This window comes from Aphelocoma coerulescens, chromosome 10 (genome assembly GCF_041296385.1).
Source record: "Aphelocoma coerulescens isolate FSJ_1873_10779 chromosome 10, UR_Acoe_1.0, whole genome shotgun sequence".
Lineage (NCBI taxonomy): Eukaryota > Metazoa > Chordata > Aves > Passeriformes > Corvidae > Aphelocoma > Aphelocoma coerulescens.
The window spans coordinates 8,463,410-8,489,302 of NC_091024.1; the positions used below are offsets into that span (position 1 = coordinate 8,463,410).

A 25,893-nucleotide genomic window follows, 5' to 3' on the forward strand; every position below is an offset into this window, starting at 1 on the left:
AGTTGGAACTTTAAAATAGACCATGCTTTACAGTTCTGCCAGAATTTTCTTTAGTTTTATTGCTCTTCTAAATTGATAAGGACTTCTGTTTTTATATTAGAAATAGAAAATGAGGAGGAGGAGAAGAAAATAGTTGGAGATAAAATTAAGACTCAGAAAAGCAATTTGAGAAAAAAACAATCCTTCCCAAAGTAAGTCATTTTTATCAGAAATGAGATGTGTTGTTGTGATCATAACTGCCATCAAAAGCACAAAGAATGGCAGGGTTTCTGAAGACAACTTAGGAGAATGTTGTCCCAAACGTGGAAGCAATTATAAAGAAATTCATGACTCATGGTAAGAATTCCTGGTTTTATTTCCATTACAAATAGACTGTAATTTGTGGATCTCTATCTGACATCTTTTTATTGGGCACTTACCCTTCCTGACATGTTTATAAAATTACCTGTTTCATTAGTGAGACATCACCAGCAAATCTAATGCACAAAACCACCTTTAATCCGGTAGGAAACAGAGTTTGTTAAAGTCAATGGAATCATTTCAATCATTTCCAACAGAATTAGGGATAAACCTGTGAGGGTTAAAAAAGATATATATATATATAACCACTATTACGAAGTGTAAGAAGTAATACAGGGAATTTTCTTTGCAACTAAGATATTTTTAGGGTTTTTATTCTTTAGAATCCCTGTACAGGCACGTCCCTCATGCACAGTTGTCAAAAATAGTGTTTAGGCATTTAGACTTGAGTTGATTTAATCCAGTACAGAAGTGTGTTCTAAATTTTTCAGGGCAGTGAAAATGTGTAAAAATGGTGTCTTCATGTTCAAAAGCTCCATTTCATTTAGAAGAACTGTGACAATAAATTAAATAAATGAGAGTATTTCTATTAAAAATAGAAATAGTGTCTTGTATAAAAAATACTCTGTCTTCTGAACTTAAAATATGTTTTAAAATTCAGTATTCAGATCCTTAGCAGGTGTAAATCATCACAGAAATTATGCTGTTACACTTTACATGATATTACCAAATTGTCTTGCTGGTAATTAAGAATATCCTCTATGGAATAAGGACCAATGACAGGAGAAAGTATAAGTTGATATTGTCTCAGCACGCATAAGTGGTAGACAGAAATATTCATGTGCATAATCTTACACCTTCCCTACATGATACCCAGTGGGCTAAAGTAATAGCGTACAGAATTATCTTGGAAGAGGCAATTCTCAACAGAAACAAAAAAAATCTTATGAGTTGTCTGTTTTTCTCATAATTATACATGGCAAAAATGATGATAAAACTAACAGGCATGCTCCTGGAAAATATTTTTTTGAAAATGTTTCTTTAAACTTTCAGCATATTATACTCAAATGCTTTTCCAGGCCAAATTTTCTGTATTTCATTCCAAGAAAATCAGTATCCCTTTCTCCGTTTCTTTTCATGAGTCTATTATGTCTATAATGTACAGCCCAGGGAAAAAAATGTCATTCCTATTAGTCAGGAAGGTAATGAAGTTGTTCTGATCGAAGATGAAATTTCTGAATTTCTGGTGTAAATTTCAGGGGAAAGGCCACCTCTGAATTCAACAGACACTCCCATGAAGAGCCAACCAACCACTCTGTCTTCTACAGCACAGTTCCTTTAACTTACCAACACAGAGTCTTTTCCAGAATTCAACTTTTCTTTAAAAAGCAAGCGATCCTCTTCCTCAGTATTAAAATTGAATCTCTTCTGATTCTGTTGAAAATTATTTTCAACAGATTCCTTGAGGAGATGTCCATTACAAGCAGCAGAGGCTCGGGGCTGGAATTTCAGGTGTTCATGAAACATGCTCTGACCTATGTGCTCAGCTCTCCCCAGTATGCTTTGGGGAAATCACTTTTCTTTAATTCCTGCTAAGTTACTGTGAGGATGCAAGGTCTAAATTTCATGTAACAAAGCATACAGCTGATGACCATGTCCCTGTTTCCTCATTTTGGATATAAAGATCAATGTTGCTTTCACTACCCTCCAAAAAAATTTGGAAATAGTCAACTGGGGGAGGAAAAATACAGTGGATAGTGGTGAATGATGCTTGGATGCTTGGATGCATGTGTTTAAAATGTCCTGTAAGCGCAGACTAAGCGGCATCATGATGTCATAAACATGTGACATTAAAAGGCCAAACACATGAAGACCAAAAAGTACTCTGTATAGATTACTTGTGAGCATGCTTATGGCAGATACTGGGGTATATATTGGATTCTAGCAGAAATCAAGAAAGAATTAGGCATATATGTATAGATAGGAGGAGTCTTTGATCGCAAATAAAATGTAGAAAGCATAAAATACTGTGTTTTAGAGGTCCCCTGAGTGAGAGCTATTATCTAGGCATCAACTGCAAACACACTACCATGGGAAGACTTATTCCAAGGTATGAAAAAATCCACTAACAGCAGGGAATAGAAATATTTGAAAGCTCCTCTGGAAGCCTTCAGAACCAAACCAGGATGCCTCTGTGTAAGGCAGGCTCCAGCAGCACATCCCTCCAGGAGCTCTGATCAGGCACTTTCCTGCTCTTTGTATCTGCACACTCCAAGCAGGGACATGCTGAACATTAGAATCTTTCTGAAGCTGCTTAATGTGGGAGGTTCTTTTTTAACCTCCTGGTATCCTGTCTTCTCGTGGAATGCAGAGAAATGTAGTTTTTTCCTTATTAATATAGAACTTACAAGTAAAAGATCGCCTGTTGTAATAGAGGAAGTATTTTGTACAGAGGGAAAATTCTGTGTCCTGCCTACTAAATGACAGGCACATTCCACGTTCCTTCTGTAGTGATCACATCCCATTTTGTACATATTGGAGCTTTTCAAACCTCCAGAGTTTTGTGTTTAGCAAAGCAGATGTGCAAATGGAGATCTGTGTGACCTCCCCTCTGAGAACCAGGTCTTTGACACACATTACTCCCCTGCTGACAGCACAAGAAGTGTAGATCAGTTGGCATTTCACACCTGCAACTAATGTAGGAGTTGTAACAATATGAGTGAGCATTAGGGAAAGAAGGGATCCTTTGGACATAAACCAGCTATATTTAACAGGAAAGGTGCAAATCCACATTATGACTCAGGATATGTACTAACTGCAGCCCTTCTTTAACCTAGAAAGAAAGAATTATATCCAAGGGAACTTACCTCAAAGAGTTTCTCTTTCCTGCAGCAGAAGTGATGATTAGGCTAAAACTGGCCATTTGTTTTATCTGTGGGCTGGGAATAGACCATTTAGTCCGTGCAGCTTCAGCTTTCTTGGCTCAAGATTCTGATCTACAATAAATACCTCTTCCCAATCAATAGAGCAATGAACTTGGAGTAGAGCCGAGGACCTTTCCCGGCAACTTTGGCCTGGACTGAGCTGACCTGGTAAATCTGCAGGGCTTGGGGAGAGATCTCACTGAACATCCTGAGTTTTCCAAGTCCTCTCTGCCTTGGGAAGTCTGTGCTTCCAGTTAGGCTGCTGGGGACAGGAATTACAACAGCTTTTCACATGCTATTCTCTTGTTGGCAACAGATGCTCTGCACTGCTCCTTGGGCTTTTTGGACCTTCCTAATGCTGCAGCACATATCCTACAACACTCCATCACTGATCAGGGCTCTCTTCACTGAAGTAGGTCTATCAACTGCACAGTATTTGGGGTTGGTTTTATTTGCTCCCCCATTTAGGAGTAGCAAGTCTTGTTGGGTGGATAGAAAGGTACCACCATCCTTTGTACCAACATGGTCTACCACTAGGAGGTCATCTTCCCTGGATGGGTTCTGGAGGTTTCTTTGTCAGTGTCTAAAGGTGGCTACTCTGATCCCCCTCTACAGCCTTCTGCCTTTCTTCCTGCCTGAGAAATGTCACAGCTGTAAATGAGCAATTTCGTCTCCTCCTGCCAGGGGTGCAGGGTGGGAAGGGGCCACAGCAGCACATCTCTCCTCGAAAAGTCAGGGTGCAACCCTCACCAAAACGGGCCCCTGGGCAGTTACGTGACATTCGGCTTGAGAAAGGAAACCGGTTTGTCACCTCTTGCTTAACGGTGTCACCTCAAGGCAGAGCTGAGGAGCACCTGTGGGCACAACAGATAAGATTGCATTATTAACACTGTATTCATCATGTCCTGAAGATGATAGAATCATAGAAAGGCTTGGGTTGAAAAAGACCTTGATCATCCAGTCCCAAGAAATTCCAGTTTCCAACCTCAAAATGTGATACAACATTAAAAGTGTGGTGAAAGTCTCACTTACATAAATATTAATTTATAGATTCTCCTACCAAAGAAAGCAAAGCATCTCTCCCTACTCATCTTTCTGATTTCTCTTAGAAGATACAACAGCTCCAAAGTAGATGAGAGCTGTCATCATCCATGACCCCGTGGCCTGAGAACTGTATGAAAACATGGAAAAGGTGTTCTTAATCCAGAATAACATAAACCACAGATGAAGTATGTGTGAATATTTTTGTGTAAGGTGATTGTAAATACGTACTCTGCAAAATGCATTTTGGACGTAGTTGAGAATAGTAGTGTGTACAATTCAGAGTTACCAGGAATATTAAAACAGGGAGGAAGGGCACAGGAGAGACAAGGGAAATTGTAGATGAAGGCAGGAAAAAAGGAAAGATGATAGATGTGGAGACAGCTAAGAGGATGACAGGTGTGACAGGCAGGATCAGGTAGAACAAATCCAAATGGTTCATAAGATGGAAAATGCTTCTCTGGCATTGTACCTTTAGTTTGTTTTTCCACAGTGGTGTTACAGTGCTTTTTCTACTGCTACTACAAATGCAGCACTGAAGTTCTCCTGATTAGTTTTTTCCCCTGTGTAAGATGTCCTTTATGCTGTGATGAGATCACTGGTGTATTAGTTCATTTTAATCTTTTCAGAAGGAATCCAGGAACTGCAGTAAGGTCATGACTGCAGTAATGTCCAAAAGGATGGTTTTATGGAGAAGAGGAGAAATATTCCTCTCATTTAGCAAAACTGTAACAGAATTTGTGGCTCTCAAGTGTGTTGGGCAAGTTAAGGTTTGGGTTTTTTCTGTTACATGTGTTTGCAAAAGACAGCCTGCTTCATATTCTTGGTTTTTTTCCCTAAATATTGCATAAATCTAATAAAAGCTGCAGAGAAAGCTCCACCTGAACAATCCTCTAGCATCATCCCAACCCATGGCACCTCCCAGTCTTACAGGCAAGAGCAGGGATAAAAACCCCAGACTCCTCCAACAGCCTGAATGTCCTCACATTAGACCTTCTGTACCGTTGAGAAGGCAGATGCCTCACTGAGAACGCCCTTGTCCCCATCTCTTTCAAGGAGAAAAATCCTTGGAGCATCTCCCAGGGCCGTGGTAGCACTCTTTAATATGACGTATTTGTGCCTCATGGATCAAGACAGCAATGTCAGGCATGAATTTGGACCATGACATTTCAGGCAATGACCCAAAAATAAAAGTGACTTAGAAACACCAAAATTTCACTGTTACTCTAATTTTCACCTCCAGTCTTTTCCACTCTCTGTGGAAGTGACAAGACTTAAGGATAGAATTCTGAAAGGTCTCTGGATGGATTTAGTACTGAAAGAGACACATGGACAGATGGAATCATGTGCCTCGCTTTGCCATGGCTGATGTATTATATTTTAATGTGTTCTAATGACCTTTATACTTCCCAGCATGCATTGGTCAGAGGGGTTATTCTGAGTGAGCCATCTTCCTGGGTTCTTGAGATCATTCCCTCTGGACTTGTCGGGTTAACAACAAAGTGTTGATAACAAATACCCTGCTGCTTTAACCCAGCACTGTGCTTTCCCCCTCTTTGCTAAGTGGATTTGTGCATAGTAAGAGTTACACTGCTGCTCTTTTAGCAAATTCAGGGCATTAGTGACACACACAAAACCAGTTTCCCTTTCATATCTAGAGACCAAACATCTTGGATGATCCATGGGACACAGAAGATGTTACAGGCTTAGTTTTGCTCCAGAGGTTTAAGAGATTTAGTTACCCAGAGAGGAGTGGCAGATTAATGGTTCTCGCTGATGGTGACAGGGACCTGTGTGCTCTAAATCCCATCATGAGCAGAGAAGAACCCACCTCTACACACTACTAATATGCATAACTATGGAAAGTCTTTTAAATAAAAAAGACTAATTAATAATGCTTAGTGGTCTAGGTGTCTAAGTATGAATTGTCAGGGATTTCTGCAGTCTTAGGGAGGTGGGGAAATGGGTTAACATCACATTGTTTCAAATTACAGGGTTTTAGATTGTTTCAAACGAGAAGCAGAGAGGGTTTCCACACCAGATTTGAGACGTTTGTTCTCTTTTATTTGTACTAAAATTTCGGCTTCAGCTCACACTGTCATTCTACCCAGGCTGCTTCCCTGACCAGCTAATTTGTCTACCTGTGTTGCATTTTAGGCCTTGGTTTTAATTTGAGGGTGATTTCTGCTAATACCAAAGACTGGATAGGACATCCATTAAAAGTCTACACAGCAATTGAAATGGAAAATTCCAAAAGAAACCCTATTAGAGTTTTTCTCCATCAAATCAACATTACAGACTTCTTATGCATTTCTTAATTAGACATTGATATTAACTGGACTGTTGCATGATTTAAATCTAGCCCTTAATCTCAGCTATTCTATGCTGCTGTAGTTTTTATGACATCCAACTAGCGACTGCTTTAAGCATTAATCTATCTGGAAAACCACCTTCACATTTTTTTGGTCTTTTTTTAGAAGAATAAAGGCCCCAAGAAGGAAATGAAAGCTTTTGGGTTCAGCCATTAGTAATTTTCTGCTTAGTATTTGAAAAATTGCTTATTTTAATTGCTTCATAGAAGAAAAAGATATCAAAGCTAACGTTCTTTCTCTCCAAACTTTGTAATTATTTCTCTCAGACTCTTATTTGAAATGCCTTGAAAGGATTTTCATTGAAATGTAGATTTCTTCTCTTTCAAAAGTACTTTTATTCCCCTGTGCTTCTTTCCTTTTTTTTTTCCTAGTGACTTCCTCTCTAGATTTAGAGCAAAAACATAGTCTCCAATGTCTGGACACTGCAGCATGTGTCACACAGATGTCCCTAAAGTGTCATCTTCTTTAAACCTAACCTTCCCATGGCCTATAGACTGTGCTGAAAATTGGCCTTAGGCCTTAGTCTGGTATCCTTGGGCTTCCTCCAGGGAGAGTGAAGAAAAGTCATAGGTCTTATAGGGGTTTGCTCTATCAGACTCTACTCATTCTGAAAAGTATTGTGTGATTTGCTAATTAATGTCACCACCAAAATTAGGAATCTAATAGAAAAATTCTGTAAATATGAGTATGAGGGTGTCAGTGAGCTGAAGTTGTTTTTGGTGATGCAGCCAAGGCACAGGTAAGCCTTGTATAGTTTTGGGTTCTGTTTCCAGCAGTGTAAATCCTGAATATCCTAATCCAGAAAGGAATTTGCTAACCCAACCCTGTAGTTAATTCTGCATTGTATTTAAATGTCAGCAGCACAAAGCCTCAGGATCATGCTGGCCTCCTCAGTAATCCTTGATACCAATACAGCAATAGTAGCAAGAAGTTCTTTATTTCACCTATACACTTTCAGAGAGCATTATTTACTAATAGATTATGATCTGGTCAAAATGATCTATACATTCATTACTTCTGGAGGGGGCTTTCATAACTCACAGGATCTAAGAATGAGGCAAAACTCACATTTGTTTATAGTGCTGCAATTCTGCTCAGCAAAAAAAGGTGCAGAGAAAACACTGTCCTAAGCACTTGTGGTGTGCTCTGAGTCCCAGGTGATTTCTCATGCCAGCTCACGAACATCTTTAAGAGCCTCAGAAGAGTGGGGATCTGGCTGCCTCAGAGCCACCTCAAAATAAAGCTGTTCCTCTGCAAATAAGTCACCCCACAAGCCTCATGCAGTCATGGCTGAGGTTATCTCACAGGGGGAACCTTCCCAGTGGAACAAAACCTTTTGAGAATAGAAGATTGAAATGAAGCTAAAGCATTCTCAATATCAGATTTCGCACGCATTTTTGCAATAACACAAAAGGAAGAAAGAGAATAAGAAAATGAGTTAGAGGGAGATGGAGAGAGAGATGGTCTATTAAGCAAAGATACTTTTTTACTCTCTGAATTTACAGTCCTGATAGACATCTTTATTCAAAATTACTCATTTTTTATATTCAGATACTACAGCTTTCAGTACTGGGTCCTAGATTTGTCTGGACAGATTACCCTCTTATTTCCACAATGAAACTTAATTATCCTTTTTATGTCTTCAGATACTTCCAGTTATTTCCTGAACTGTTTCTGGGGACAGAGAGCAGCTGATGGGTCAGTCAGTAAAGTAAATACTGCGCCTCCCTACTGTTTTTAAGGTAAAAGCCCTTTGGTCCCAGGTCTTCTTAGAACATTTTGAGGGATAGTACATTTAATTTGCTCAGATCTACTTTTTCTGAGCTTTTTTTCTTTTTTTGTGACGAGGCAGAGACACATCATTTTCTCAGCACCTTTCTCTGTATTACTTGGAAGCATCTAAATGTGACTAACTCACCTGGAATCCATAGGAGGATATTTGAATGCGTCATCTCTGAGACAAGAATAACTCCTCATGAAATCCAGGGTGGAAATGACTGCGTGGTTTCAAACACCCCTTCCTGTATCCCTGCTGTTGCAGCAAGAAGGAATGCATCTGAGTACTTAAAGCCCAAATGAATAAATAAATAAATTGGTTCAAAGCAATGGTAGGAGCACAGAGGGATGTGGAAGTTGCTGGTATTGAGTAGAGGCTGGACTTTAGGACACTCTGTAGGTTTCATCTGCAGAGAAACCTCTAACACACGATCCATTGTCACTACCTTCTGTCTGAGCAGAACTAACACAGAGCAATCAACATGAAAATGTCAACTAAGATAGGTGGTCTAATGTCACCTAACCTAGGTCCTGCAAGTACTGAAGAGAAAACTATAATGAGTATCCATTCCGACTTTGAGAGTTATTTTTTAGCTTTTTTTTTTTTTAAGTCTCAGTTGTTCAAATTAGAAAGTAAAGGAGTGCTACAATTAATTAAAATATAAATTGGCTAAAGAAAATCACCCAAAGCATCGGGAAGTAGAGAGAGAGCACAACTGGACGTGTTATAAAATCCTTTATGAATGAAATGCTAAGTCCTAAAGGGCTCACTTGGCAAAATAATTTTAATATATAAGTAGAGCAGGTGTTGCTGTGGTAGTGGTCAAATACAGTTTCACTAGGCTGGGATGAACAACAGACTTTATATGGACTTTATACATTGTATAAACCCTGAATTAAACAAAATTTCTCTTACCCTGGCACAGTATTCACACTATAGTCACATCTCTGCATGGAAGTTTCTTCTTCCAAGTCCAACTTGTGACCCCAGCCTGAAAGCAGGAGCCAGGATGGCTCAGTATCCCTGAGTCTGTCATAGCAATACCAGAAATTAAGATGTCACTGTGGTAAAAAACACAAGTTTCTCTGTCACACCCAAACTACATTTTTTCCTGATGAGTTCATCATACTCAGTTTCCACTATCCTGAGAGGACAGATGATCTGTTTCCTATAAATACAATAAAGAGTGCTTCAAATGACATGGCATTTTTTCAATTCATCATTTCAGTGATTCAGAATAAGCATAAAAAAAAAAAAAGATGATGAAAGCAGCAAGCAGTAGGATCCCAGGACTGAGAGTCCCTATTTTTGCTGTGATGGGTTCTCCCATCTCAAACGTGTCACCTGAACCTTCAGCCTGGGTGCATTTACCTGCCCCCACAGGGTCCTGCAGCCCTGTGTGCTGCACAGCCTGCACAGTAATAAACTGGGTCCTGATCTCATCTCTGCCTTCACTCCCTGCAACTGGAAAAGGAGTGATAAAAAATAATAATAAGCCCAGAATAATTATGTATTGTCTTTATAGTGAAACAGGCCTTGAGCATTGTGAGCTCTCCACTGGGAGAAGTCCCATTTAAAAAATCTCCCTGGCATAAAAATGAATTGGATCCTGTTACATGAATGGCCTGCATTTACTATTCTTTTCACTTACCTTCTAGTCGTTCATTTTCTGAGCTGACTTGTGCCTCTTTCCCTGTTGTCAGTGGGAACTGGGTAACAAGGACTTGCTGGAAATGGAGTGGTAAATAAATAAACAAACAGAAAAAAACCTGCTGGCTTGGCAGATGCACTATTACAACAATGATGTAAAATTATCGAACTACAAATGCAACTTCTGAATGTCTCATGACTCACATCACAAAGAACAAGGGAGGAAACTGAAAGAGGATTTTAATCAGTGATAATGAATTTGGAACAGCACTGATTTTCAGATCATTGGAAATTCAGAACAAGTCTGGGTTGAATTCTTGGTCTGAACCAGATATCCTTCTTCCTGTAACCATCAAGCACTGCATCCATCATTTGTGAAAAGGCAGCACTTGGACTACTGCAATAGCAATGACCACTCCACTACAACCAAGAAAATTAGTCAGCATCTTTGCTCTAGGGTAAGGAAAATATTTGGACACTTGAGGAGTACTCTTTTCTCCTCCCAAGAGCCCAACACCTCTAAGTGTGATAGGAGGACTCCTTGTTTCATCTGTGTCAGTTTTGAAGCTCTTGGAAAAGGTAACAGTTCACAACTGCTGTAATGGTCTTGCCCAAGGAGATGGACAAAACAGCAGGGCAGAGGCAGAAACACCACAAGTAACCTAACGGATGTTTTGTTGGGAAAAAGGGGAGATTAATTAAAGTGGAAAATCTGCTGGTCATTAAGTGTCCTGGAGCAACTATTGTGACACTGAATCAGTGAGTTTCTGTGTGGCTTTAAGACATCTGCCCTAAGGAAACATTTGCAATTGAAACTGTGTCCTCTTTTTCCCAAGTCTCCGATTCCCATGGGCCAGCAGTTGCCTTGCTAAATGAAATGCTTCTTTAGGGAGACTGGCTGGCCCCAGGGATTGGTAATGCAATATACAGCCTTTCATCTCTCACCCATGAACCCAAGTCAAACAGAGTTTGGTAAATGGCCAATAACCCCTACCATCCCGGGGCTGTTTGGTGACCTGTGCGAAATGAGGAGGGTCATCTCTGTGTCTGTTTACTAGAAGGCAAGTGTCAACTTCACCATAAAAAAGGACACAGTTACCACTCATTATCACCCAATTTAACATTCTGAAGACAAGAGAATGAGCCTGGAAAACTCAGCCATCTTCTGACCCAACGGTGGCAGTCCCAGTACATCAGGGTTTGAAGAACATTAATGAGGACTGTCGCATTGTAGCAAACTAGTCTGTGCCCCTCCTGCCAACAAGAAATCCAAGTCTGAGCTACTCTCAGCAGCATGTGATTACAGTTCTTCCCAGATCCATGTGGAAATCCACAGAATTCAGTCCAGTTTTTAGGTGCATCAGGCAGTAAAGCACAACCATGAAGTTACAGAATGCTGCAGACTTCTGCAAATCTGCATTTATGGTCTTAAAAAGACACAGACAACTTGCATAGGGACGCAGCATCCAGCACTGATAGAGTTAATGTGCTGAGAAGCCCTGCACTGGAAGGCTCTGTTCCCTCACCCATCATGAATATACTGTTCTGGTTACCAAAATAGCTGTATTTGGAAGGGTTGAAGGCCAGAAGCTCACTGCAGTACCCACTCTTGCCCTATGCACTGCTCATTTTAAGGTCAGACCTTTAGCATCAGGAATCTGTTAGAGGAAAGAGGAGTCACTTTAAAAGTTGTTGCCACTCTGGGGATTACCCTGGAAGGTCTGAGAGGGTAAAGGAAAGGGCAGGGGCAGATAAACACTTGGCCACATGGAAAATCAGCTGCCCCTAAATTTCAATACATCTGCATAAACCTCCCAAAACTGCAGCCAGCTTGTTCTTCCTCACAGTGTTCCCAGCCACCACTCTCATTTTGCAGCCCTTCTTATGCCACAGCAATGCTAACACTGTCATTGTCAACTGTGAGTTACTGTTTAATCCTTCCTATCTTGATTAATTGCATTAAATTGGTATACCTATGTTAATTAAGCAGAAGATGGCAGAGGCAGCTTTTACTTCTTGTTCTTTTGTGTAGATCATTCCCCAGGTCTTCACAGGTTGTAGAAAAATAACAATACAGAGACACCACACATCATATTTCAGCACAGCTGATAAAGCTATTTTACTCATACAGTGGTCCATGATTCTTTTTGCATATCGCAGTATAGGTTTAATTACCACACTGCTGCTGCATGGCAGCTCTTCTCACTTTTTCTTTTTTTTTTATTCGTATTATTTGCAAGTCATAATCATGTTTTCCTGTCATCCCCGAGCAATGTGCATGCGTGCGTACAGGCAAATGCCAAGCCTGGAAAGGAAATTTGATGCGTGTCCATGAATTGGAGTTTTCAAACTTTGGCTGAAGATTAGTACATGTAAACATAGCTCTGCCCCCTTCATCTTGGATAATTGGTCACAAATGCTACTTGACACTTCTCAAATCAGACACTTTGCATACTTCTGAGCATAGCTGAACTTTTTTGGCAGGAATTAATTTGCTTTGCAACTTAGCTGCTCATTCCTGGCCCGATCCCTGCTCCAGTGATTTCAGGGCACTGTTCTGCCAGTGTGAGGAGCACAGAGGCAGGACCAGATCTGTTTGCTAGCACAGACGAGCCCGGCTTTGTTGACTCCCTCAGAAAAACAATTACTGCAGCTAATGTTCTGCCCTTTACCAGCCTTGATTAACATCGGGATTTTTACCTTCAGGTCCCTCTTTCTTTTCCAATTACTGTGCGAGTTACAATGCATCAGGGGACATCTCAAAAGAACGGAGAAGGTGATGTAGTATCACCAGAAAATGTAACTTCTGACATGCCAAGACCCTTCCACAGCATTACCAGCTTTGTGGGAGATGGTTACAGACACCATCCAAGGAGACTCTCTCACTTTTTATCCTGCGCCTCCTGCAAACCACACACACTCCAGCAGAGAAGATAAATCCATTTCTGGAGTACTGATGGAGTTTGAAGCATGCACAGAATTTCATGCTATTAAAGAGCCCCCTGTTTGCTCTGACAGTATGGCATGTTTACTCACCAAGCACCAGTACTGCGAGAGCTGAGCAGACCATATGCTCACTTAGAAGGGCTGCCAGGTCTCAGGGAGCATTACTGTGCCTATTCCAGGAGGGGTTTGGGGCAAGAACACATTCCAAAAAGGATCTCACTAGGAATATTGTATTTTACCTGGTGATTTATTTCTGTCCATTCTCTGGACTAAATGGCAGTTTATCAGCATATCCATGTAGATCTATGAGTAACCAGTGGAAAATATCATTCACCTTTTATTCACTGGGATGTTGATAAGCTGCAGCATATTAAAAATGTTTGTCAGTTTGTTCTTTTCAGCTATCAAGTGGGGTGTGTGCCAGCATGCCCTCCACGCTGGCTGCTTCATCCGGAAAATGGACAGAAAATGACAAAACAATGTTGGTTCTAGAAGAGGGCGACCATTTGCATGAGTTATTTTAGCATTATTGCCTTTCTTCTCACTAAAACTAAATCTGTAAATTAGATTGAGCTCCTACCTGCAGAGGCAAAGGGTGGAACTTTGTGCTGTGCTTCAGGTGTAGACCATGAGAGGAGAAAATCCCTGGTGGTGCACTCGTGTTGGCTTGGTTCTCAGGGCTTCATGCAGCTCAAAACACTGATGAGGAGCAGTCAAGACAGAAACAGTCCCCATGATGTTTCTCTGGCTTCTGGTAGCTTGTGCCATGACCAAGAGCTGACCCACTGCCCAGGGCCAGAGAACAAGCTGCATCAGCCATCTCCCTGAGTGCTTGGTTCCCACACTTTCCAATCATGGTTTTGTGATGGTGCATCCCTAGAAAAGAAGGGTAGCTCATGTTATCAGAAATATGGCAGATTCACTGTGGAGAAGCAATAATTGCCCCAGAATTTGCCATGGCATAATTCAAAAAAAGATATTACATGTTAGTGTGCCTTGAGTTTTTACAGATTCTTACCTTAAAATAAACAAATGAAGATGTATTTTGCTTCCTTCTGTTTAACTCTGATATTTGAATCACTGTGGGAGCGGTGGGTACGATATTTCTAGGTGAACAAGGCAACAATTGGCCAAGAGATACAACACAGCCCCTAAAGCCTGAGCTAAGAAGGAGGCTTGGTTTCCATTGCTACTGTCTATCACTATAAATTTAGCTTTCAGGTCCTAGACATTTTAAAATAACATGTCTAGTGTTAGAATGGGAGACTATCAGAAAAAGTGAATTACAGGTTACAGGCTTCTAGTATTTGCAGTAAAAGAACTATTACTGTAATTACTCCTGTTGAGTACTCCTTTGTGTTGTTATTAGGGGAAAGGGATGGTAGAATTAGGATGTGAGGAAAGAAAACATTGCAGAAGGGGAGCTAAATAGTTTAGCTGGGACAAAGAACTATGGTGGCTACCGGATACACTTCTGTTTTCAGCACGTGAAGTCACCACGTGCGCGTGGACCTGCAATGTCCAGGGATTTAGGTGAAACCACTATAGATCACCGATGTCTGGTACAAATGGAAACAAACCACAGCCCACAGAAAGGTCCAGCCTCACACTCACCCCCCAGATTGGGAGCTGATGCCTTTTTGTACCACTGAACATCTCCATAGTCTTTGCTGGGTACAAATGGGAATTCACCAAGTGACTCCATGAGCTCGATTGTTCATAGACAAAAGTCCTTCCTCATCCTCAAAGAAGATCAAAACCAGATTCTTGAACATTTGAAATGAGGCTAGAACAAGGAAAAACAAAATCTTTCTTTTCAGGGGAAAGTGAACCTCCATTTTGACTCATTATTTTATGGTCAGGGCTAAGTGGTCATTATTAGTCCATAGGTACTTGCTACTGTAAATCCACTGCATCACCTCCTGGATGTCATTACTTAAAGTCAGCAAACTCGTGCTTCAGTGGCTGAAGATTTACTTCCTTAATGCCTGGTGTCATCAACAAATTCAGGCTGGCAATGACATCCTACTTGTCTAAGCTAATATACAGCCTTGCACTGTCCTTGTTTTCCTTCCCATTCAAACTTATGGCTCAGTGTCAGTGTCTACCAAAAACCAACACTACAGCTGAAGAGAATGAAGTGATGAATGAACATGAGGTTTGCATGTAGATAATTAGAAGTCCGGCTGAGTAGATCACATTTAATGTATCATCATTATGTTTGTATTTAAAAAACATTTAAAATATATTATTTCTTCTATTACTCCATCTCTGCAGCGCTCTGACTCCAGGGATGAATCGTGCCATGTGTTTTGGTAGAGATTTGGTTTTAAAAATATGATGGGACCATGTGGAGCTTAAATCATTGCTGTAATAATTTTGGAAGTTTTCCCTACTTGAGGAAACTCTTGTGTCAGGAGTACAAGTCCTTGTATGGCTGTGCTGCAAGAAGCAGGATGATATTTAATTATGACAGTTAAAACTCATCTCCAAGTGCAGACAATATTGATTTGTTCTAATATAGAAAAGGTGGAACAAAAAAGCTGGTTTATTTAGAAATTTACTTATTCCTAAAAATGTCTGTTCAGCTCATTTTTAAATTTGATTTCCTATCCCGGGTGAATTACACTGCATTTCTGAATCTCAAGAACTGCCTGTGCCTGATAAAAGCTGATCGAAGTACCAGCATAATTCAGTTGTTTTGATTGTAAGATTTTTGTTTGCTGCTTTATTGGACAATGGTGTTTGGAAAAGAGAGGTTAAGAGCACCAGAGACAGAATTACAGCCCACAGTTGGTGCATGAGACTTACTAGTATAGGACTACAGTCTAGAATGTCAGTGGCAAATGATACCAGCTTGCAGGCAAAATCAGTGCCTGGTTCTGAAAAAAACCAGCAAGGAAAATCTGTGCCAGTGTCCCAGCATGACAAATGAACTTAGGCAAGTTGAAGATAATCGTGATTATTTAATATTCCACAGATTTACAACTTGATACTCTGTGGACAAAAGATCAGAAGTCTGTTGAATACAAAGTTTTGAATCTTTGGGTCAATATGCTTCTCATGTCTTCAACATTTAGTTTCATTTAGGAGGAAGCAGTTCTGAGCTAAGATAAGATCTCAGACAAAATTGACGTGGACTCACAACATGGCCTAACATAACAGTTTAATCTATCCTGTGCTTCCCCTGAAAGAAAGCTTAATAACTGTGGTATGATTTCACCTGCTGCTTCTAACATTTGCTCATTTTTTTTCCTGAGCAAATTTGGATTATCAGATGGCGAGCAGCTTTGTTCATGGTAGACAAACTTGAATTCATTTAGGATTAATAACAATAGGTTCAATCTTGGATTCAATGGCAGTTCTTAATGAATGGAGTCTTTGGAAGACAAATGTTTGTTTGTGTTAAAAGAGAAATAATTAATTCTCCATTTTTCTGGGTATGAGGTGATTATAGCACATATCACAAAATGTTTTCCCTGTGTTTCCTCCTGGGTATAAGAACTGCGGGAATGTTCCCCAAGCCCCAGCATAGCAGATATGAGCCATTTTGACCTTGTAATTTCAAAATCTGAAGTTTTGCGATGAATTATTTGGTGTGAGAAAAAAATGTATCTCTTACTCACAGTACTCTCAGGTCCTGCTGGTGATCTGATGCAGGGCAGTGAGGAGGGAGGAAGGTCCGCATCGCTGCAATCCATCAGCAGTCGTGGGTCAACACAGGGTTACTTGGATGAAGGAATCAGGGCTGGATCTGGATTTTGGCCCAATCCTCACCATTGTCTTAGCCATGGGCCTCTTCCAAATTCCTTTGGGAAATCCCACGTTCTTCGTTACTGTCCCTGTCTCTTGGGAAGCGGCCGGAGCACACACGACCACCGTGCCTGGCCAGGAGAGGCTGGGCTGCCCAACACTGGGTACCCGCTGACCTCAGGAAAAATTAACAGGCTTCAGCAAATGTACCCTGCAGGCAACTTTACCCTAGAAAAACATCACCCACATTGTTAGAGTTTAGGAAAACAAATTAGAGCTTTTAATATGCACTGGCCGCTTTTTTTTTTTCTTCCCCATCCCCACATCACCACCATCCCCCCCCCCAGCCCAGTAACATCCAGTTGCTTAATTCCATTTGAAATCACCCGGGTTAGGCACCTAAATAATCTTGTCCTTCATGCCTGTCAACATCTTGAGGCACCTAACCACCTTTAGAGATGTGGTGTGAAAGCTTGTGAACGATGCAATCGAGGAGGGAAACAAAAGACAAGTATCCCTATTTGCTGCCCAAGAATCCACAAAGAATGCTGCTTCAGCTCTGCTCTGATTTCTAATTAGATTATGAGTGATGTAGGACTCTGAAGCCAAGCTGGAGTTTGTGCTAGCACTTTGCATGTATGAATGACAAAGGGACACCACTTTCATATTGATTTAAGCAAGCCAGTGGAAGAATGTTTAAACATCAAGTGCTTGATGTACCAGTTTGCCAGAGCACCTGGAAATATCAAATTAATTCCAGGTGTTCTGCCATTAAGACAGGCTTGCTGCTTTTACAGCCACACATACAAAACGTGGCTCCCAGTTCCACAAATAAAAACAGAATGGTTTCTGCTCCTAATGCCTCGATAATTCCGACATGTTGCAAGTTCTGGAAAGAATTTTAATCTACATAGTTTTTTTTTTTAATGGGGAGGGGAGCGAGGGGGGAGAGATTTTAAATATGCTGCATACAATTTGTGATGGTCATCTCTAAAATGCAGCTCCATTATCCTTTTCCATTTGGAATGAATGAGGCTAATTAATTTCAGGCCATACTTGATGAGGTCAGCACCATACGAAGGGTGCGTGCTAGACATTGCTAATCTCTTTCAGCTGAGAGTGATGAATTAAAGATGAAGCATTCCTTTGCAGGCCTAATTTAGAATGTATATCAAAAACCTACAGCAAATAATACTATACCCTACAACAAAGGAAAACTTGTTCTCTCAGGCTCCCATGTAGGGTTGATTTTAAAGGCATTTTCATTTCGCTTTGGAATTCCAGCTGTGGATGGGTGAAACAGTTCAGAAAATTCAAGCCTTCTCTCTTTCTATTGCTTTTATGGACAAAAGTAGGCAAGGGGGGGCCTAAGGGGAGAGAGAAACTGGTCCGTGTTTGATCCTGTATATCCTGTGATTCTGACTGTACGCTCGGCGTTTAGGAAACCAAGTACCTGTGACGTGACACCCCCCATGGCCCACACTCACATTTTACTGTTGGGGTTTTTTAAGTCTGAGGGGAAAACAGTCAAGGGTCCCCTTTGGTTCGGCATCATCCCATGAATGTTTTGTTGGATGTTGCAGGCAGGAAACAGGACTGTCCAGCAGTTCTGCTGGGTCACCTAACAAGGACAGGAGCTTCCAAGCCCTAACAGAGCTGTAATTCTCCCTAGGGATAAACACCTCCCTAAGCAAAAAGGTCCCATCACATCTAGAAGTGCAGATAGCAAAACTGAATAGAATAAGTCACTGCAAAAGCAACCAGGTCTGGGAGCAGGACAAATTGCTACACAGCTCCCAGACTGGCTGGAGGTGAGGCTCAGCCAAGCTTTGCCACCTTTCCCTCAAGGCAAAGCCACCCACAAAGTCCATAGGGGTTTTCCTCAGGTGAGGGACTGCAGGATTTGGCCATGTGGGCAGCAACAAGCTTAATTATCATTTTAGTAAAATAAGGACTTACGAAATCTTAACCCAGCCTCCGAAGGAGGCTGCAAACAATAGACAATGGTCTTCCCCACCACTTCACTGTTCAATACCTGGCAGTTTCTTGGAATTCTTGACAGGTTGCTGCAGCGAGTCGAAGTTCCCAACTGGTGGCCATAAGCGGCTGCCGTCTTTGTATCCCAGTAGTCCTCATTAGAACAAAGCTGCTTCGAATTAAATCCAATCTACATGCCGAATCAATCTTTCAACCCTTTGATTGCTTCTGAAAATATTTATACTTCTTAATAATGCACATTTTGTCCCAAAGCCTGTGATTAAACCCAGACAAGGTCCGGAGAAGCCTGAAGTATATGTGGAAGGGGTTATTTTGGACAGGAAAAGAAAGATAAAGACACAGGTTTTTCTTATTGTGAAACCATTAGAGTGTATAAATCTAGCAATTGCAGTTGTATAAGCATCAGAGTGGGGTTGTAATAAATACAGATTGGAGTATTATAGTAACCAAATGGAGTTTATGGATTATGTTCACTAGTTCATATTTCTCAGCTACTACAACCTAACTAGCATCATGCTGCACTCACCTCTGTTAATATTCCCTATTAATATTCTCTTTACGTGTTTGTGGGGAGAAAAAAGTTAGGATTCAACTGCTGCTCTGTGTAAAACAAATATGTTTAAAGAATCATGCCCTCCAAAGAAAAAAAATAAACACAGGGATGCTGTAAAGCGACTGTGTTCGAAGGGCACGGGCTGTGGCTGGCTGAAATCAGCCCCGTTCTGCTGAAAGTTGATAACTTCCATCTGAGTGGAATCTGGTCCTAATGCAGGGTATTTGCTGCGTGAAAATTAGGGTGTAAAAATGAAGAAAATAACTTCTGCTTTCTCTTATCCTGGTAAATTTTTAAGGTGGTAAATAATAAGCTTTGGCTGGAGATGAGAAACACACAAAGGCTTTGAAATTGTGCTATGTGGTAAACAACATATTATTCCCTTCTCAAAAAGCAGCATACATCACAGGTGTGATATGTAGAGATGAAGGGAAGGATGCATTCCTTGGCTAAGAAGTAACCCAGACAGGGCCAGATCCTCCAGAGTGGGAATCTGCCGTCGATTAAGAAGGTAGAGGTGGCTGGGGACGCAGATCAGATAAAGGCTCTGTACCTGTCTCCCTCCCTCAACACAAATGACTGCCCTTGTCTCTAATAAAAGGGAAAATTTGACTTTGGAAAACACACCGTGATAAATCTCCTTGGATAAAATATGCAGTGCCTGGGTGAGAGGGAAAGAAATCCTAGAAACTAAAAGTATATAACGCTTATTTAATATCTCTGTCATCAGCAGCATCAGGGCAAATGCAGGTAATATTCTCAGGAGTAGGCTGGTAAATGCTTGTGGTAGTTTTGCTTGTGACAGTTTCCCTTTTCATAAAGGAGAGAAAGAAATATTCTCACTTAAAACATTATTCATTGACTCTTTCATCACATAGTTCATTATACTAAACTGTAATTTCCTAAATATGTTGGAGGGTGGTATTATTATTATACAAATATCCTGAGTCACAATGGCTATTTTGCATTAATGTATGATTTGGATGCTCAGTCTTTAAGGTAGAGGGGAGGGGGGGTTTATCATCACCATAAATAAGAAGAGACCAGAGATTTAAAAAACCTCTCATAAATAAGGATGGATCCAAAATCTAATGACATGCATGAAAATCCATTTTGGATCAGGCCCCCAGCAGAACTCTGTATTATGTAACCAGCATTCTCTGAGTATCTTCTATTGTTTGACAACCCTGATTTCACACTGAACTTGGAGCTCATTTCTGAACAGAAGCTTTCTGTATAGAAACTTTAAATCATATCCCTTCGTGAACACACACATACCATCGAGGATATTGTCTTATTAAAGAGTTTAAGCCTAAAGGTGTATGCCTATTTTTAAAAGAAATTTTCTGATTGTAGATAACTGCTCAATTTGATTTAGTGTCCAATGATAGTGATGGGGTTGATAACTGAGCATTCATCGGTAATTCATCTTGTGCTAGTAGAAATTTACAGCAAAGCAGTGCTTTCCCAACACTGACAAGTCCTATTAATCTTCTTCAGACACATTTCAATAGGTGTCTCCATCTGTGCCCAACATCTAAACACTCTGACATCACTGGGGACTTGGAGACACCTTCATTTCAGGTTACACTAGTGAAAATGTGATACTAGATTGTACTCTATTTTTAACCTAATTCTCTCTTTTCATTCAATTAGCCTTTCTTGCCTGCATTTTTCTACTCATGTGTAACATCCTTTTCCTAGGAATAGCTTAAAAATGAGATTTAGTCACTTAAAGAGACAGAATCTGCCAGGCCAAGAGCAACCAAGAGCTTAGTACATAAAAGCAGAATAATAAAGCTCAGGGACACAGTGTGGAGACCGAACCGCCAATCACCAAACATGTCCTGAGCAGCATTCTCACGATATTCCCCTCCTTATGCACCTCTTGCAGGCACCATTGGGTTAGGACAGGTCTGAAACTAAATACCCCAAAATTGAAAACAATTGCAGGATGTTTGGGTGTTGAAATCCAAAACACCTCTGTTTGTTCGTGCTGTACAGGGATCCCGACCATCCATCCCCACTTCGCTTTACATATACAACTAATGCATGAACAAACACAGAGCAGTCAAATTACAGCAATAACATTTATGGGTGGATTATGTTCCAACTTCCTCACTTATTATTAAAAGCGAGTAAATTGCGAAGCACATGGAAGAGGTAGGGTGCAAATGCAGGCGAATTTCCACTCTGAACCAAATGTTGTTTTTTCACTTTCAAAGCTGCGATGAGTTTGCAAGCAGACGCAGCACAGCTTTAAAGCTTACTCATTCAAAAATGTGTGTTTGGGTTCCTTTTTTTTTTTTTCTCCCCTCCTTACTCCATTTACGTTTGCCTTTCAAAGAGGAGCAGATGCACACCATTTGGGTTTGGGTGGCTCCTACTTGCTCTGAACTTTCTTCTGAAAAGAGCAAACCGTGAGCCGTGCGTCTGCTCCACGCCTCAGAGGCAGTTTCAAACTTTGTTTCTGGCTTTATGAAGTTCTCTCATGAGTCGTATTATAGATCTAAATGACCTTATTGTAGGTGGCAAGTTTAAATGTGCCATATTAATAACTTGTTATCCAAGACAAATTAAGTCCTTATGTGTCAAAAGCACTCTGTTCTGGATTACCTACAAGACAAGTATTTATTGAATAAACGTTGGATCCAATTTCATTTTAATGTGACTGACTGTATGCTGCAGCCCCTCAGAATGAGATAAAAACACTCAAACCTACAACTGTGTTGCAACATTACACCTAACTTGTCTATTTCTATTATTGTCTTTTTAACACGGGATATCAAAACTGTTTGGGGGGTTTAAGGATTTATTATTATTATTGTTATTATTTTTTCTGAAGAGCAAGGAGAGAGATAGAAAAAAAGACTGGCATTCAGCCTAAAGAGAAATCATTGAAACAAATTAATCCTATGCCATTTAAATTGACATGGTAATCCATCATCAGCAAAGGGAAACTCTGAAAGCAATCTAGAATCTGCAGTGTTCTTTCACTGGCCCTCAGGCATAAAGACAGATAGTAAAAGAGGAAGGGGGAAAAAATCATAAAAGTTAGCAGCATCTTAGCATAGGGAAGGGCTAGAGAGAGCAGCTTTCACTTTTTCCTGCTTTCAAGCACCCAGCTCAGAAAGCAGCGCTGATTAACCTTCAGTCACTGCCTGCTAACGTTTACTTGTGTGTCAGATCATCTTCAGCTGCTGGGATAGGAGTAATCTCAAATAGTGCAGAGCCCCTGTCCTGTATAAACTCCACCATTGAAAACTCTGCCAAACATCAACTTGGGCATTTCTGCTTACAGAGGACCTTTTATTAGCCTAAACCTGATCATTCCAAATGGACAATAAATTCTATCTGCACAGCCCTGGAGAAAAGAGCTGTACTATCCTTGGGAGTTTAATAGCCAGGATTTTCATAGAGCTAGCATGAAAAAAACTGGGGGGGCTTATTTGGATTTGGACTCAGGGTATATTTTTTGTCTATCCCCTGCTTTCTCAGTGGGGCTATCCACCATAATGTACGTTTCCCAAGAGATTTTCATGCTAGTTTTAAATATCTAAAGTGATGAGACTTTGTGCACCTTTAAAATTTTATTAGACTTATGGTCAGAAGAAAGCATAAACCTCTTGGGCCTTGAAAGCCCATTGCAATACAGCCGTTATCCCTATAATGTCAACAGAGTTACAAAATTCTCTAGAAATAAACCTTTTAAGAGCAGCTTTCCCTGCTGCATGTTTTCTTTTAAGGTCAGTGGTGCATCACTTTTCTGGAAAACGTTTCCCCTCTCTGGCTAGGTTTAGCAATGTGAAATAGAATGTATATTACTAAATGAATAGGTTTAATTTTAGACACTGAAAAAATAAATAGAAGAAGAGAGCCAGGGCAGGAATAATACCTTTCAGTTAGAAACAGACATAGTAGAAAGAAAAAGTCAGAACTTTAGTGCCAGGGGCAAAGGGGTGAAAGGCTGGCTAATATGAACCATATCCAACATCTGCCCTATTTTAATTTAGCAGGGATAAAGTTTCTTCTTTTTTATTATTAAGAAAACTTTATGTGGCAGAGAAACCCATGAGCTATGTTATCAAAACTGTTTTATTGTCACATCGAAACTTAGAACTATTAAGAATTGGCAGGGCAAAGAGATAAAAACTCCCCTTCTCTCTCCTTTTATACTCTGTGACAGGCCTGGGCTCGAGTCCTGCTGACTGGGATGTCCTTTTCATGTCTTTATGAAGTACTGCACTTGGGGCTGTAATATAATGGGGAGGTTAATTGTTCAGGATGGGTCCAAATGATTGATTCTCCAGGTTAAAAATAAAAACCCTAAAAAAATCTGAATATTTAAAACAAAATCCTGACGCGGCGGTCGCCCTCAGAGGTGAGCCATGGTGGTGGTGCACAACAAGTGTAAAGAAGGGCTGGACCGGAGACCTGTATGAGAAACAGCCCAAATTGCCAGGCTGGAACATGATCTCCTTCCATCTAAAAGTTTTCCACCTCGATAGTGCAAATTCCACTATAAAATAACAAAGTATACTAAACCGCATGTGAGTAGCTGTAGGAGTAAGAGAGCAAATTGGTTTTTGACAAAAAGAGGGATGAATACCTTCAGATATAAAGTTAAAATTTGATTGAAAGCATAACATTCCTCTAAGCATCAATATGCTTAAGATCCAAAATATGGTTATTTTATTACCAGTTAATACCTAGATCAAAGCAAAACACTGTAGCTGGAAGGGACATTCTCTCTGGAAATAAAGTTCCATGTAATTATTTCCTATTAAAAACTAAAACTGGTCTTAGATTCAAAAATTTGGGCTTCCTTACATGTGGTATAATGCAAGCTTGTCAAGAGAGAGCAGATGTACCATTTTTCACTGTTTGCTGGTATCTCTTTGCTTTAAAGTTTTCGGTTTAGCTTTAACCCTTTGAATGTGAAAGATTCTCATCCAATTCACCTCAATCAGACCAGGGGGACTGTTTTGGATTATATTGACTCAGCTCTTATGATAAGAAATTAGGATTTGATATAAGCGAATAGCATTTTAAATAAAGTCTGCAAATGTGAGGAGGTGAAATCTAAAGAAAATGATATGGCGATGGGTAGGCAGCTGAAAGTTAAACATTAAATTGTAAACAAGGGTTTTACTCTTGGGCAAAACAGCTCATCTTAATTCAATTCGAGACATGGAGTTTAAAATATGCACTCAAAATACTTCCAAGAAAGCTGCAACCTTTCAGAAGGGAGAGATAAGAATGGATTTTAATTATGAGGTTATAAATATGCGATAGATTTAATTTTTTTTACCAACTCCTAATGTGCTACGTAACATTGTTCAGATGCAGTTATACATTTATCTGCCTGTCTCTATTCCTGTCCAGGGTTTTGCTTTTATTTTATTCTTTCTCTTTTTTTTTCTTCCTGATAGCCCTATCTCTATTTATGGCATCGCTGAGGCAGGCCCTGGGAAAAAAAAAGAATCTATCCTTCTGTATTTATAAACCACCGCAGAATAAATAGGGAATGGCTCCTTTTTACAACTGAAGGGCTGGTATTATAAGTAGCAATATGAAATATTTAGACACATTATTTCAAGCTTCCCGGCTGCTTCTGGTTCTGCTAATTATTTTTGATCTGTCATTCAGAAATAAAAAAATAAATAAATAAAACTTTAAAGAGTTCATTAGGACTGCGGAAAGGAAGAAGAGTCAGATATAAGGCAGCAATTATAATTTGGTTTTAACATGTTTTTTTCATTTTTTGCTGACTCCTCAGCTGCATTGTTTAGTAGAAGGGTGACTACAATATACTTCTACATTAAAGCCTGTTAAATAGGCAAGAAGCTGAGACATTCAGCTGGGATATTGTTTGCTAGCTCAATTAGTATCCCAAGAATTTGAAAGTACAATAAATGTATCTGAAGATCATATCTAAACATACTTACCAAAAAGTACCCACCTCTCTCAGCAGTTCACATATTTCTGCCTTCAAACTGGGAGGGGGGAGAAAAAGGCAGTTCGATGTGTGTAGGTTAAGATTGGCGTGTGGCAAGGTTTGTGTGAGATACAAAGAAATCTGTATTTCACTCAACAATTTCATTGCTTAAACATATAGTTTAGAAGCATCTTTTCCTTAAACATGTGGTTCAATAACATTTTCTTCAAAGGAACAATTCAATGCGTTAAAAGATTTAAGAACAAAGAATGTGCTGCAAAATGCAAATTCCCCCAGTGTTATACTGTGTATGCAATTATGTATGTAGGCAGATAGATATAATTTGAGAGTTATTAACTTTCAACATCAATGATGTACCCTGAATCAATACAATGTAACTACCTATTAAAATATAAACCAGGTGTGTTCCCAGGCAAATACAGTCTGAGAAGCTTTTCTAGGTATTTTTTTTTTCTTTAAAGATTACAGCTCTACTGTGGACAAGAAGCTCAAGAGATTGGTGCTGGTCCTAAAGATGGAGATTGCTTTGCTTTTTGCTGATGGTTCTAGAATGTTTCATTTCCTCCACGTTTGGGGGGAAAAAAAAAAATTAGAAATAATAAACAGTAATGAAATGGTGT

The 25,893-nt window shown here is 40.0% G+C and overlaps 1 long non-coding RNA gene across 6 annotated transcripts in view; it reads right to left on the reverse strand.

Moving 5' to 3' along the window:
* Nucleotides 1–337: 337 nt before the first annotated feature.
* LOC138116313 (uncharacterized) overlaps nucleotides 338–25,893 on the reverse strand; it is a 32,912-nt gene continuing 7,356 nt past the window's right edge. Inside the window, exons 1-6 of one of the 6 annotated variants that reach the window (XR_011154103.1) lie at nucleotides 18,799–25,391; nucleotides 16,637–16,991; nucleotides 13,591–13,886; nucleotides 10,066–10,141; nucleotides 8,556–9,443; nucleotides 338–4,078 (exon numbers count right to left, since the gene is read on the reverse strand). This is a non-coding gene — a long non-coding RNA (uncharacterized lncRNA). Of the gene's footprint in view, nucleotides 4,079–8,555; nucleotides 10,142–12,122; nucleotides 12,370–13,590; nucleotides 13,887–14,624; nucleotides 14,797–16,636; nucleotides 16,992–18,798; nucleotides 25,392–25,893 lie in introns of those variants that run through there. The other 5 variants (XR_011154106.1, XR_011154105.1, XR_011154104.1 and 2 more) reach the window with 5 other exon arrangements.